This window comes from Schistocerca nitens, chromosome 1 (genome assembly GCF_023898315.1).
Source record: "Schistocerca nitens isolate TAMUIC-IGC-003100 chromosome 1, iqSchNite1.1, whole genome shotgun sequence".
Taxonomy (NCBI): Eukaryota; Metazoa; Arthropoda; class Insecta; order Orthoptera; family Acrididae; genus Schistocerca; species Schistocerca nitens.
Window position 1 is genome coordinate 569820 of NC_064614.1, and position 15366 is coordinate 585185.

Here is a 15366-nt window from a genome sequence, read left to right on the forward strand (position 1 = left end):
GCCGTTCTCGTCCGATCACCGAAGTCAAGCAACAACGTTACTACTCAGATGGGTGAGCGCCTGGGAACTCTGGCTGTCTTCATTTTTCGCTTTTTAGTCGCTACTCCTGCCTGCCAGCCCTCTTTCCATACCACCTTTCTGTTGTGACAAAGAGACTTCCTTAAGCATTTTAAACGGCCGTAAGGTACGAAACGGCAGTAATTAACTCAGTTTGAAGGAGAATGTGCTAACCAAGTTTGCCAGGAAGTCTTTGAAAACGACAAAACAGTGCGAATCGGGCGGTATGCTCCGAAAAGCGTTAGCGCCAGCCTATCGTTCTGCAGCGGCGTGCAGCTCCAAATTCGATTTGTAATCATAGATTTATTCTCTCGTCGTCTCGCCTCCTCCCGCAGACGTTTCTCGCGCTTGTGCTGTCATATGGACCGCGACCCGAGCGGCAGCGAGCGGCAGTTCGAGCAAAGTCGGGACGGAAGGGGGGACAGGCGCGAATGCACCGCGCAAATTACGCAAGTATCTGGAAGCGCGGCGTGTGTCTGCCAGGTGAGAGAGCTTCCGTCGGTCCAGCAGGACACTGCCACACCCCGCGCAGGCCCCGCGCCGGATAACAGGAACAAGGTGCGTCGCCAGCCAGTGTCGGAGGGAGGCCGCACGCCCCAAACGAATGACAGGCGGTGCATCGAGCAGCTGTGTTGTGCGTCTCACCTACGTTCGGCAGTCGTCTATGAGACGCCGAGGCGAGCGCGCACTCCGCGCCACCTTCGAGGTGGAAAGACGTGCTTTGCGTCAAATGTGCCACGGAAAGCGGCGATTGCGTGTGTTGGGAGAAGAGGCGAATGCTTCTTCTGTGGTGCGGCTACAGTATAAGGACGCCAACGGCCATACCATGTTGAATACACCGGTTCTCGTCCGATCACCGAAGTTAAGCAACATCGGGCCCGGTTAGTACTTGGATGGGTGACCGCCTGGGAACACCGGGTGCCGCTCGCTATTGTGCGTCGCAGGTAGCAGAGGATTTCCCGGCCGTCCCGCCGTCGCCGGCCGGCCACGAGACCGTCCCCGCACCGCGCCCGCTGCCCGAGGTGGACAGCGTGCCGCCGTCGCTGCTTTGGCGAGTATAAGTTCTTTATTTTATTGACCGGTTATTTTTGGAAAACATGGCATCAACGGCAAACAGGAGGGACACTATCCAGTGTACTTTCGATAAGAATGGTGAAAGACCGAACGCGTTTGAAATTCACAATTGGATCATTGACGATGTGAAAGTACCAGCAGAGGAAATCGAGGGACTACAACTGGACTTTATTTTGAACACACTGTTTGTGAAAATCGGAAATGCCGCGGAAATTGATAGAGTAGTAAATCTAAACAGGGGCATCTGGAAGTTCAAAAATAGGGACGGAACCACAAGTGACGTCACGATCCAGCATTCTGGTTACGGGATCAGGAACATAAAAATACACAATCTGCCTTTCGAAGTCCCTGACGAAGAAATTGTAAAAACCTGCAGACTATACGGAAACGTTTTCGGGATATCTAGAGACAAGTGGTCGAGTGCATACCGCATTCAGGTTGACTCGGGTGTGCGCACCGTAAAAATGGACCTAAGGAAACACATTCCGTCGTTCATCAACGTATGCGGGCACAGAGGCTTCGTCTCGTACACAGGCCAACCTCAGACGTGTTCCATTTGTCACGCCACGGATCACATGAGGAACGACTGCCCACGAAAACGGCCGGTACAGCTTCCTAGAGAGAATACGTACGCAGGCGCGATGATGAATCTCAACGCAGATTTTCCGTCGCTGAGAATAGCGGACGCTGCCCCACAGCCACAGGGAGAGGACAGTAACGGTAACGAGCCTGCCACGGCGGGCCCAGCTGCCGATACAGCCGAACTGGACACAATGGAGGAGGAGGAGGAGGAGGAGGCCACAGAACCCGCGCCCCAGCCCGCTGCCCCGGCCACCCCCGGCCCCGAGCCGGCCGCCGGCCCAGCACCCGGAAGCGCCGACAAAAGGAAGATTAGCGACGGCAGCTCGGACGAGGCCGAACAGCAAGTACAGCCCAAGACGGCGCGTACACAGAAAACGCTGGCGAAGCAAGCGAGAAAGGAAAAAGAACCAGAACGAGAAATAGAAATGATGGAAACTGAAAAAGCAGAAAATGAAAGTGGAACTCCAGCCACACACGAACAGGCACGAGAGAAGAAGATAAGAGAAAACGTGAATCAACTTAAAAAGATACTGAAATTAAACCAAGAAGATGACGTCGCCGCAACCACCTCCAAGAAGAGGAGCGGAGAAAAAGCCAAGGGGAAACAACGGAACACAGAAGAAGACACAGAAACGACAAACAAAACGGCAAACAAAACAGGAAACAAAAAGGAAAGGAAAAGGCAAAATTCCAGTTCCTCACAGGAGAGGAGGCAAAGCGGGCCAGATCGGCCACAGCTGCAGCACACGGACTCTGACGATAGCTCTGACGGGCAATAGAAATGGCTAGGCTGGCAATAAACTCATACCGGATAATCACTTGTAATGTAAATAAAATGACTACAGCAGTAAAGATAGACGCCCTCGCACAGTTCTTAAGACACAGAGCCGCAGACGTAGCGCTTTTGCAAGAAGTGACATCGACGGCGATAGAACGGATACCGGGGTTCGACATCTACACAAACATAGACCCAGAAACGAGGTGCGGCACCGCCATAATGGTCAGACATGGAATAGAAACTGACGAACCCAAGATGTTATCAAACGGCCGAGGAATTGCGATCAAAATAGAGGGCACGTTAGTTGTGAACGTATACGCACCGTCAGGCACAAACAACAAGAGAGCCAGGAGCAACTTCTTTAATGAAGAAATATGTGAACTTATCCTACACAACAACAACAATATCATAATCGGTGGTGACTTCAATTGTGTGATCGCAAAAGAGGATCAGATCCCAGTGGCAAACGTGTGCGCCGAATTACAAGAACTTATTAAACGTTTAAAACTGGAGGATTCGTGGAGAGTGAAAAATCCCACACTCACAGAGTTCACATACTTCTACAGAAACGGAAGAAGCAGACTTGATAGAATTTACGTAAGCAGAGACTTGGCAGACAAAATATCGCGAGTGGAGGTGTGCCCAGTCATGTTTTCCGACCACTCCTGCTACGAGTGCAGCATCCGTTTGGAAACAGAGAAGACGGCGGCGGGAAGAAGCTCCTGGAAGCTAAACACAGACCACCTGCAAGACGTCGCTCTGAGAAAGGAGATAGCAGCCACGTGGCAGGAATGCTTGGCGCAGAGAGCAGAGCACAGCACCACAATAGACTGGTGGATTATGCGCACTAAACCAGCGCTGAGAAGACTGCTAATTCGGTTCTGCGCCGAAAAAGCGTTCTGGAGAAGGAACACTGCCGACTTTTATCAACAGTGCCTGAAAGACGCCCTAAATGCGCCGTTAGACGACCAATCTTTCCTGCCTAGGGTGAGGAGGATCAAAGCAAAAATGCTACTGATCAAACAACAGCAACTGAGGGGAGTAATCACAAGAAGTAAAACGTACGGCGAAGTGGAGGACGAGCCCGCTACCCTGCACCACATCAACAGGGAGAGGGAAAGGGCGGCGAGCAAGACCATTAAGGAACTGCGCGACGGCGAAGGGCGATCTCTCAAAACAAAACCAGAAATTAAAAGACACATAGAGACGTACTTTGAACAACTCTTCCAAAAAGAAGAAATAAAGCAACGAGCAGTAACAAAAATCCTGCAAAACACAACACGGATGCTAACGGAGGCAGATAGAACAAATCTGACGGAGACCTTCGACGAAGATGAAGTCAGAGCAGTCCTCAAGAGCAGCGCCAAAGGAAGATCACCGGGCACCGACGGCATCCCGAGCGAGTTTTACATCGAGTACTGGGACATAATCGGAGGGAAAGTGACGGAGATGATAAATGAGATCTTAGGCGGAGCAGAGATACCAGCCAAGCTCACGGATGGGACCATCATACTCATACCGAACCAAAAAAAGCCCGACGAATAAAAGACTACCGTCCTGTCACGCTCCTGAATGCCGATTATAAATTAATAGCGAAATGCCTCGCAAGCAACTTGAAGACTGCAATGACCAAAACAATAAGTCCGTGGCAGACGTGTGCAGTGCCAGGTAGAAGTATATTTAACGCTACCTCCACCTATAGAGACGTGATAGCACATGCAGCTACCAACAGGAATACAGCATCAATAATATCCGTAGACTTCAACAAGGCTTTCGATAGGATCGATCACAGCTACTTAATGAAGACGTTAAGAAGACTAGGATTCGGACCAAAATTTAACAGCATCGCCGAGATACTACTAAAGAATGGCAAATCCAGAATAGCCGTAAACGGCTGGACAACAAAATACCTAGCGCTAAACAGGTCAGTGAGGCAAGGCTGCCCCCTGTCAATGGCCCTTCTTGCAGTAGCACTAGATCCGCTATTGAAGAAGATCGCCAATAGCATAGCAGGCTACACGGTGGAAGACAAAACAGTGGCTTGCGTAGCCTACGCAGATGATATGGGATTCTTCATCCAACAACGTGAAGAAATAAAAACGGTGGAAGAAATACTGCACACTTTTGAAGAAGCGTCAGGAGCAAAAATAAACAAAAAGAAAACAGTGCTACTGCCAATTGGGAATAAGCAGATAAATGCAGCGAGTCAGTGGTATGAAGTAGTCGAGAACCACAAAGTACTTGGCATCTTCATGCAGCCTTGCCCACAAAAAATGGCTACGTACAACTGGAGGAACGCACTACACGTAATACGAGGCCTCACGAAAGTGCATTCAAACAGGAAACTAACCCTCCATCAAAGAATAGACCTCATAAACACAACGATCCTATCGAAAGCCTACTACCTGGCACAGATCCTCATCTTACCCAAAGAAATAGCTCGGGCAATCACGATAGCCGTATACTACCTCCTGTGGCGAAGAGAAATTTTCAAAGTGGCGCAGGAAACATGCTCGCTACCGATAGAGGAAGGAGGACTCGGTCTTGTGGAAGTAAGAACGAAATGTGCGGCGCTTCTACTAAAAAGGACGCTGGAAATCAAGGAGAAGAACCCAGAATGCATCACAGCAGCACTGATAAGAAGAATGAAACCTGCATCTGAAGAACCGCCAATAAACACGAGCCACATCCCGTATAAGATTTGCCACGTAAGACAATACTACATGGACAAGAGCTATGCATTGACAACCGTGGCAAATCCCAGTCACAGGACAGCGAGGAAAATATACAGGGCGCTGAGGGGAAGGCCTGCCAGAAACAAAATAGAAAACAAGTTCCCCAATCACAACTGGCCACAAATATGGAGAAACATCACGGAAATCACGCTACCAAAGCATGTGAAGGCGAGCTGGTACCGAATAGTAAACAGGACGGTACCAACAAACGAAAAACTAGCCCAGATCAAACAGAGATTCAGATAAATGTGAAACATGCAACTGTGTTGACACACTAGAGCACCGCTTCACATGTAAAAATGGGGTCAGCATATGGGAAACATGCCAGAGAATGGTGGAAAAAATAAATAGGACGGACCAGCGAGCTATAACAACTACAGTCATCACTGCGCCCGACATCAAACCATTTCCCAGGCCGAAAAGGCTGGCAACCCTGTGGATCCTCGGAATGACAGGCCACGCCATCGTGACGAAGCGGCAGACGGACCACGTCGACTTCCTGATGGACCTCTGGGAGGAACATAAGGAAGCCCAGCAGCACAGGCGGTACGACGAGAACTTCCTCCGGATACCCCTGCAGGCAGCCATCGACGACGTCTTCCCCGGCGGCACGTGACCACCAGCGAGCCTCCCCACAGCACCACAGCAATCTCCAAAGTGAAGTGCAGTGATAAAAATGAAATAGTACAAATCCAAAAAGAAAGTGAAAGTAGAAGTGCGCCAAAGTGTTTTAAGAAATGCAGCAAAAAGAAAAAGTGTTTTATCTGTGTGAACACCCTAGAGTGTAGTGTTTCAGTGCTACAACCTCCCAATCACCACCGGAACAACAGGTACATATTAAAGTGTTCTTTCACTTCCTAAGTGCCACAAAGTCGTAAGATGTACTAATAAACCTTTGCTCTCATCTCTGCTATCACCTTCGTCCTTCAATGTCAGATCTGTCTTTCCATGTAAATAATATGTGATGCATGCTTAAACACCGAACTGAAACCGGACCTCCTTTGTTTCTACCATCCTTTCATGCCTTAAATGCAATATGTAAGTTAAATGTATACAACTTAATAGAATCAGTATATAAATAACTATGCTCATTTATTTGTTTGTATGCACATTGCAAGTGAATAACTTTGTGGCATCAGAGAAATGCCAGTCGTGTCAATATTTGCCACAACAAACTTGGACATAACCATATAGCAATGAAAATGGACTACGCTCAGTAAAAAATATAGGAAAAACTTATCGAAGTGCTTAAAAACGAAAAGAATGAAAGGAAAATTAGCAAATGGACAGCATGTCCTACAAAATAAATAAGAGTAACAAATGCCATAACCAGATGAACAAAAAAAAATTATTAATTACAAAACTGTAATTCACAACCATAGAGAGGATTTATTTTTGTTGTTCTTTCTTTTTTCTGAAATAAATATTTGGTTACAAAAAAAAAGTGCTGTTGGCTCTATCTCATTTTTCATTTTTACGTCGCTACACCTGCCAGCCCTCTTTTCATACTAACTTTCAGGTGTTGACGAAGATGCTTCCACAAGCATTTTAAACTACTGTACTAAACGTAAGATACGAAATTACGGTAATGAACTCAGTTTGAGCAAGAATGCGCGAAAGAAGAGTGCTAGAACGCCTTGAAAATAACACACTACGAATCGACAGGTGAGTTCTGAAATACGTCAGGGCCTACTGTTTTGTAGCAGTGCTAAATTCCACAAAGTAAATAAACACAAAAAAAAAATCTGCCGTTCTCGTCCGATCACCGAAGTGAAGCAACAACGTTACTACTCAGATGGGTGAGCACCTGGAAACTCTGGCTGTCTTCATTTTTCGCTTTTTACTCGCTACTCCTGCCAGCCCTCTTTCCATACCACCTTTCTGTTGTGACAAAGAGACTTCCTTGGGCATTTTAAACGGCCCTAAGGTACGAAACTGCAGTAATTAACTCAGTTTGAAGGAGGATGTGCTCACCAAGTTTGCCAGGAAGTCTTTGAAAACGCCAAAACAGTACGAATCGGGCGGTATGCTCCGAAATACGTTAGCGCCTATCGTTCTGCAGCGGCGTACAGCTCCAAATTCGATTTGTCATCATAAATTGATTTTTTTGTCGTCTCGCGTCCTCCCGCAGACGTTTCTCGCGCTTGTGCTGTCATATGGACCATGACCCGAGCGGCAGTCGGGACAAGTCGGGACGGAAGGGGGGACAGGCGCGAATGCACCGCGCAAATTACGCAAATATCTGGAAGCGCGGCGTGTGTCAGGTGAGAAAACCTGCGTCGGCAGCGGGGTCGCCCTCCAGCAGGACACTGCCACACCCCGCGCAGGCCCCCCCGCCGCGCGCAAGCCCTGCGCCGGATAACAGGAACAAGGTGCGTCGCCAGCGAGTGTCGGAGGCCGCACGCACCAAACGAATGACAGGCGGTGCATCGAGCAGCTGTGTTGTGCGTCTCACCTACGTTCGGCAGTCGCCTATGAGACGACGAGCCGAGTCCTGACAAAGATGCAGATAAAATCAGTAAAAAGGTTAGATGTCTTTGGACAAGCCAGTCAAAGTTATAAAACGCAGAACACGAGCAGCTGCTCGAGCATCATCAGCTAAAATATCCGGTAAATTAGATGGCACGGACAGCACAACACGAGATTAACTAAAGCGGGGACACGACAATAAAACATGGCGCACTGTTAATGCCTTACCACAAGGGCACTGCGGGGCTGGGTCACCGGAGAGCAGGTAGCGGTGGCTAAACCGGCAACGCCCAATCCGCAACCTGGTAAGAAGGACCTCCTCTCGCCGAGATGGTCGGGAGGAGGTTGTCCAAGCAGTTGGGAGCAGTTTTACTGCCCGCAGCTTGTTTCCTTGGAGGGATGACCAAGCATCCCACCACAACGACACAAGCCTCTTACAAACAACCCCACGAACGTCAGATGACGGGACACAATGGGAGGCTGGCCGAGGCAGGAGGACTGCAGCCTTGGCTGCAGCATCCGCAGCCTCATTCCCAGGCACTCCTACATGTCCGGGAACCCACACAAAGCTGACAGAACCACCATTATCAGCGAAAAAATGGAGGGACTGCTGTATCCGTTGAATCAAGGGATGGACCGGATAGGGAGCTCCAAGGCTCTGAAGAGCACTGAGTGAGTCAGAGCAGAGTACATACGATGAATGGCGGTGGCGGCGGGCATACTGAACGGCCTGATGGAGAGCAAAAAGCTCGGCCGTAAAGCTGGAACATTGGTCGAGGAGCCGGTATTTGAAGGTGGCGGCCCCGACGACAAAGGCACAGCCGACACCATCGTCAGTTTTGGAGCCATCAGTGTAAATAAAGGTGACTGGCAAGTCGCACACGAAGTTCGACAAACCGTGAGCAATACACTGCAGCCGGAGTACCCTCCTTCGGGAGTGAGCTGAGGTCGAGATAAATATGAACCGGAGCCTGGAGCCAAGGTGGTGTCGGGCTCTCACCCTCTCTGAAGGTGGTAGGGAGGGCAAAATCCAATTGTCGAAGCAGGCGACGGAAGCGGACTCCGGGGGGCAGCAGGGTAGACACATACAACCCGTACTGACAGTCGAGAGAAACGGCGAAGACGGACTGGTAAGAGGGGTGGTTGGGCATAGACAACAGCCGGCAGGCATACCAACACAGCAGTACGTCGCGCCGATAGGTCAATGGTAATTCGGCAGCTTCAGCATAAAGACTCTCGACAGGACTAGTGTAGAAGGCTCCTGTCGTAAGACGTAACCCCCGATGGTGGATGGAGTTGAGACGGCGTAAGAGGGATGGCCGAGCAGACGAGTAGACGAAGCTCCCATAATCCAGCTTCGATCAGACTATGGATCGATACAAGCGAAGCAGGACAGTGCGATCCGCTCTCCAAGATGAACCACTAAGAACTCTGAGGACATTAAGGGAACGTGTACAACGGGCCGCCAAATAAGAGACATGCGGAGACCAACACAGTTTCCTGTCCAATGTGAGCCCTAGAAACTTAGTTGTTTCCACGAATGGGAGAACAACGGGACCGAGATGTAAGGATGGCGGAAGGAACGCTTTATATCGCCAAAAGTTGATACAAACCGTCTTCTCTTCAGAGAACAGGAAGCCATTTGCCAAGCTCCATGAGTATAGGCTGTCTAGACAACGCTGAAGGCAGCGCTCCAGGAGGCATGTTCTCTGGGCACTGCAGTAGATCGCGAAGTCATCGACAAAGAGAGAATCTGAGACATTAGGTGGAATGCAATCCATAATTGGATTGATCGCGATGGCAAAAAGGGCTACGCTCAAGACGGAGCCCTGGGGCACTCCGTTGTCCTGGAGGAAGACGTCGGACAATACGGAACCCACAAGTACCCTAAACTTTCGATCCGTTAAAAAGCAATCAATAAAAAGGGGCAGGCGACCGCGTAGGCCCCTACCTGTGCATAGTGCGGAGGATACCTCCTCTCCAACACGTATCATAAACCTTCTCCAAATCGAATAACACGGCTACCGTTTGGCGCCTTCGCAAAAAGTTGTTCGTGATTAATGTCGACAAGGTCACAAGGTGGTCAACAGCGGAGCGGCGGCGACGAAAGCCGCATTGGACATTGGTAAGTAGCCATCGAGATTCAAGAATCCAAACTAACCGAGCATGAACCATGCACTCCATCACCTTACAGACACAGCTTGTAAGAGAAATGGGGCAGTAACTAGAAGGAAGGTGTCTATCCTTCCCGGGTTTGGGTATAGGAACAACGACGGCGTCACGCCAATGCATGGGGACCTGACCTTCGGTCCAGACGTGATTGTAGGTACGAAGAAGGAAGCTTTTGCCTGCCGGAGAAAGGTGTGCCAGCATCTGAACGTGAATGGCATCTGGCCCCGGAGCAGAGGACCGGGACAGTGCAAGCGCACGTTCGAGTTCCCGCATAGTAAAGGGGGCATTATAAGTTTCCAGATTCAGCGAGTGGAAGGAAGGTCGCCGAGCCTTTTCTGCCTCTTTCCTGGGAAGGAAGGCAGGGTGGTAATGGGCGGAGCTTGAAACCTCCGCGAAAAACCGGCCGAAGGCGTTGGAGACAGCCACAGGATCAACGAGGACCTCATTACCTGAGGTCAGGCCAGGTACCGAGGAGTGGGCCTTAATGCCCGACAGCCGGCGCAGGCCACCCCATACGACAGAAGAGGGAGTAAAACTGTTAAAGGAGCTGGTGAAAGAGGCCCAACAAGCTTTTTTGCTGTCTTTGATGACTAAGGCATTGCGCTCGGAGTCGTTTGTATCCAATACAATTCGCCAACGTAGGATGGCGGCGAAAGGTGCGTAAAGCACGTCGTCGAGCACGGATAGCGTCTCTACAAGCCTCATTCCACCAGGGGACGGAAACGCGACGTGAAGAAGAGGTAGTACGAGGAATGGAACGTTCGGCAGCATTGATAACAGCCGTGAGGTATTCGACCTGACTGTCACAACTGAGAAAATCGTGGTCCGGAAAGGTCGCCAGGGAGGAGTAAAGTCCCCAGTCAGCTTTCGGTATGTTCCAGCTCGAAGGACGTGGGGATGGGGTGTGGTGCAGGACACGAACGACACAGGGGAAGTGGTCGCTCAAATAGGTGTCAGAAAGGACATACCACTCGAACCGACGGGCAAGAGTGGTAGAACAGATCGAGAGGTCCAAGTGGGAGTAGGTATGAGTAGAGTCCGAGAGGAAAGTCGGGGCGCCGGTATTGAGGCAGACAAGATTGAGATGGTTGAAGACATCCGCCAAGAGTGAGCCTCTTTGACAGGATGCAGGAGAGCCCCAAAGGGGATGATGGGCATTGAAGTCGCCAAACAATAAGAACGGCGGGGGAAGCTGAACGACCAGGTGCATCATGTCAGCCCGACTAACAGCAGATGACGATGGAGTGTAGATGGTACAAACTGAAAAAGTAAAAGCAGAAAGAGTAATACGGACAGCTATTGCTTGGAGTGGGGTGGTCAATGGGATGGGATGGTAATAGACATCGTCCCGAACGAGCAACATGACCCCACCATGAGCTGGGATACCGTCCACAGGAGTGAGGTCATACCGCTCCAAGGTATAGTGGGTAAAGGTAATACGGTCAGTCGGGCGCAACTTGGTTTCTTGGAGACCAAGGACGAGCGGACCGTGCAGGCGGAGGAGCAGCTGTAATTCCTCCCCCATTAGATCGAATACCTCTTATGTTCCAATGTAACAAGGCCATCGCTAGTCAAAAAAGAGGGGGAACGAGACGGGGGGGAGAGCTGGTCACCTCGACGGCCGCAGAGGGCCAGGTTTCGAGGGGACAACGCTACAACCGGCGGGAGGCGGATCCTGTTCCATCGAGTCGTCGCCAGCTGCGGCCGCTATCCCTGGTTGTGTAGGAGGGGCAGCATCATTTGCCGACGAGAGGCCAGCTGAGTGCCAGGCAGCAGAGCGTCATGGCGAAACTGAGGACGGCCGGGAGCAGCGACTCACGGATGGAGCGTCAGATGAAACGCGCCGGGGTGGAGAGGGGGATAGAGACTTCTTCTTGGAGGCCTTCTTGGAAGTCCGAGGAGGCACAGGGATGGTGGGCTGGACCCGAAGAAGGTCCTCACGCGCGGGGTCCGTTTTGGAACGCCGGACCTCGGAAGCTGGGGTCCAGAACGTTTCCCCGATGGACGCCTGAGAAGAGGATCGCTTCTCAGGCGGCGGGGGGAGGAGGAGGAGGAGGAGGAGGAAGGGTGGCCCCTGGGGCAGAGGGGGCGGGGGCCACGGGGGAGGAGGATTTGGAAGGGAGGGATTTGGGAGGCGGAGGCAGAGACCCCGGATGGGGGGAGAGGCGGAGGGGGGACAGGATAGGGGTGAGGATACCGCAGAAGGAGTGGACACAACGGAGGCAAACGAAGTTGTCAATGGCACGGGATGGAGGCGGTCATACTTCTTCCTGGCCTCAGAATAAGAGAGCCGATCAAAAGTTTTGAGTTCTTGTATCTTCTTCTCCTTCTGATATGCGGGGCAGTCTCAGGATCTAGGCGTGTGGATGCCAGGACAATTAACGCACCGAGGTGGTGGGGTGCATGTACGTTCCTCACGAAGAGGACGTCCACAATCGCCACAAAGGGGCTCAGCCTCACACTGTGACGACATGTGCCCAAAGCGCAAACACCGAAAACAGCGCATAGGAGGTGGGACGTAAGGTCGCACGTCGCACCGGTAGCACATCACCTTTACCTTCTCCGGGATAACGTCCTCCTCGAAGGCGAGGATAAAGGCCCCGGTGTCGATGCGACGGTCTTTGGGGCCGCGCTGGACTCGCTGGACGAAATGCACGCCTCGGCGCTCCAGGTTGGCCCTGAGCTCCACATCATATTGCAGCAGGAGGTCCCGCTGAAAAATAACCCCCTGCGTCCTATTTAGTGCCAGATGCGGGACTATGGACACTGGGATGTCCCCTAGGCGGTCGCACGCCTGGAGCGCCGCCGACTGTGTGGCGGAGGTGGTCTTTATAAGAACGGACCCCGAACGCATCTTACTGAGAGCCTCGATTTCCCCGAAGATGTCCTCAATGTGCTGAACAAAGAACATGGGCATAGAGGTGGCGAACGTCCCCCCATCGGTTCGAGAACATACCAAATAGCGGGGGAAGTACTTCGCCCCAAGCCGGCGGGCTTGTCCCTCCTCCCAGGGAGTGGCCAAGGGGGAAAGGGCAGGAGAACCAGAACTAGAAACAGTACCTTTCCTTTTGAAAGACTCGGCCGCAGAGCGACCTGATACATGTTGACGTTTCATCTGCATAACGTCCGCCCAGATACCACCCACTCCGACCAGGGGCTCTCCCCACGGGCGCCAGCCAGCCTCAGCAAGGGCCACCTGGCAGGATGACCGTTGCCGGGAGTCCTGATGCCCCAAGGAGATGGGCATCTACTCCTTGGCCGACGTGGGGAGGGTGCAGCTCAGGTATCGGCAGTACGATCCCTGTGTTGTCAGGGGGCTACAACCTAGTGGGTACATGACGACCCCACCACAACGGGCTGGCTACCGTGCTGGATTTCTGGTGCCATGGAAAGTCCATCATGATCGTAGGTGCAGATGGGGACGCACTATGGGTTTAACTTGTACAACCCATCAGGCGTTTAGGCCCAATTTGAGGAACAGTGGATATGGTTACAACGCCGTTACAATGCTGAGTGCCAAGGTCTTAGTGCACTGAGGACCAGTGGTACACCACGTAAGGCGTCCTTCCCCAAAAGGCTCGTACTTCTGTAGAATTTTGAAAAATGGAGGTCAAACCCCAAGGGAGACCATCACATGGAAGGCCGAAACGGTTGAAACTTCTTTTAGTCGCCTGTTACGACAGGCAGGAATACCTCGGGCCTATTCTTACCCCGGACCCTCAGGGGGGGGGGGGGGGGCGTTCGAGGTGGAAGGATGTGCTTTGCGTCAAATGTGCCACGGAAACGGGCGATTGCGTGTGTTGGGAGAAGAGGCGAACGCTTCTTCTGTGGTGCGGCTACAGTATAAGGACGCCAACGGCCATACCATGTTGAATACACCGGTTCTCGTCCGATCACCGAAGTTAAGCAACATCGGGCCTGGTTAGTACTTGGATGGGTGACCGCCTGGGAACACCGGGGGTACCGACCACCGAGCTGTCGCCGCCGGACCTTGTACCGCGCCGCGCCCGCCGCCTGCCGGCCCCCGCGCCGCGCCAGCCGTAGCTGTTTCGCCGCCTTAACGTGAGCTTCAACGATTTGGTGAGTCAAAATGACTACTTACAACCGATCTAATACGACGCTGCAGTTGCAATTTGACCGGGAATTCGTTAGGCCAACGTCCTTTGAAATTGAGGATTGGATGTTTAGTGAACTGAGGATAGAGGAGGATGAACTTGACGGACTGATGCTGGACTACACAGTATACAGTCTTTTCATTAAATTAAAAACGCTCGTACGATGTGAAACCTTGGTGACCACCCACGGTGGTATACGGAAATTCACGCACAGGGACGGTGCCGTGAGTGACGTAAAGATCTCGTACGCTGGCTACGGTGTGAGGCACTTGAAGGTCTACAATCTGCCTTTCGAAGTGCCGGACGAGGACGTTGCACGATGTATCAGACTGTACGGAGAAGTTCTGTCGGTGATCCGCGAGTTCTGGGGAACGAGACACAGATACAAGGTCGACTCGGGCGTCAGGGCTGTGACGGTGGTATTAAAGAAACACGTGCAATCATTCGTGATGATTGGAGGGCACAGGGGAGTGGTGCAGTACAATGGCCAGCCCCAGACGTGCTCCATATGCAACTCCACAGAGCATATGCGCGCAAACTGCCCAAGAAACAAACGACCGGCGCAACTGCCACGGCAACCGAATACGAATGCCGAGCAACAGAACATTACCGGCAACTACGCCGGAGCTGTAGCTGGAGAAGCGCCACGTTTAAACGAAGAGCCGGTCGTAGCCGTAGCAGCCACAGAAGCGACAGCGGAAGCGGCAGCCCCGACAGCGGCCGCCACGGAGAGCCCAGCGGCTCCCACACCCCCTGCCGCCGTTCCGGCCCCGGCCGCGGCCGTGGCCGTGGCCGTGGCCCTGGCCAGCGCAGGTAGCGCGGGAGAGAAACGCCAGCTCAGCTCCGACTCGGAGGGCGAAGGCACAATGGAGTGCGAGGTGGCCGCAGCCCCCGCCCCCTCCCCTGCCGTCCTGCGGTGGAAGGTAGCGGAGGTCGACGCCCCCGTCCAGGAAGCAGCTGTGGCCAGCCAGACGGCCGGACCCAGCAGCAACACGCCACAAACGTTTAGTGAGATGCGCGAGGCCAACATCAAGAGATCTATTAACAAAATTGCGCGCATACTCAAAGAGTCGGACGACGAGAGGAAGGACACCAACACAGAGCGGAAAAGCCGACAAAACCGAAAAGGAAAGGCGCCAGGAGGAGCCACGATAACGCAGAACGAATGGAGACATCTGATGGAGATTCATCAGACGCACCACCCGCAAAAACCGTAACGCACACCAGCAAAGCCGAGGACGTCATCCTACGGCCTGACCGGCCACAGCACACACCCGACCCGCCCCAGCAAAGCGCCCGACGACCCTCGTTCTAAATGCACAGTAAAACAACGCACACGATCATCTCGTGCAATGACAATAGAATGAGCTCTTCAGTTAAATTA

At 52.2% G+C, this 15366-nt stretch overlaps 1 non-coding gene and 1 pseudogene across 1 annotated transcript; both read left to right on the plus strand.

Annotated features, from left to right (window-relative positions):
* Nucleotides 1–868: 868 nt before the first annotated feature.
* LOC126203123 (5S ribosomal RNA) lies at nt 869–987 on the plus strand. Its single transcript, XR_007540224.1, has one exon. It is a non-coding gene; the product is annotated as a 5S ribosomal RNA (ribosomal RNA).
* Nucleotides 988–13718: 12731 nt separating this feature from the next.
* Nucleotides 13719–13839, plus strand: LOC126203330 (5S ribosomal RNA; annotated as a pseudogene).
* The last annotated feature ends 1527 nt before the right edge of the window (nt 13840–15366 follow it).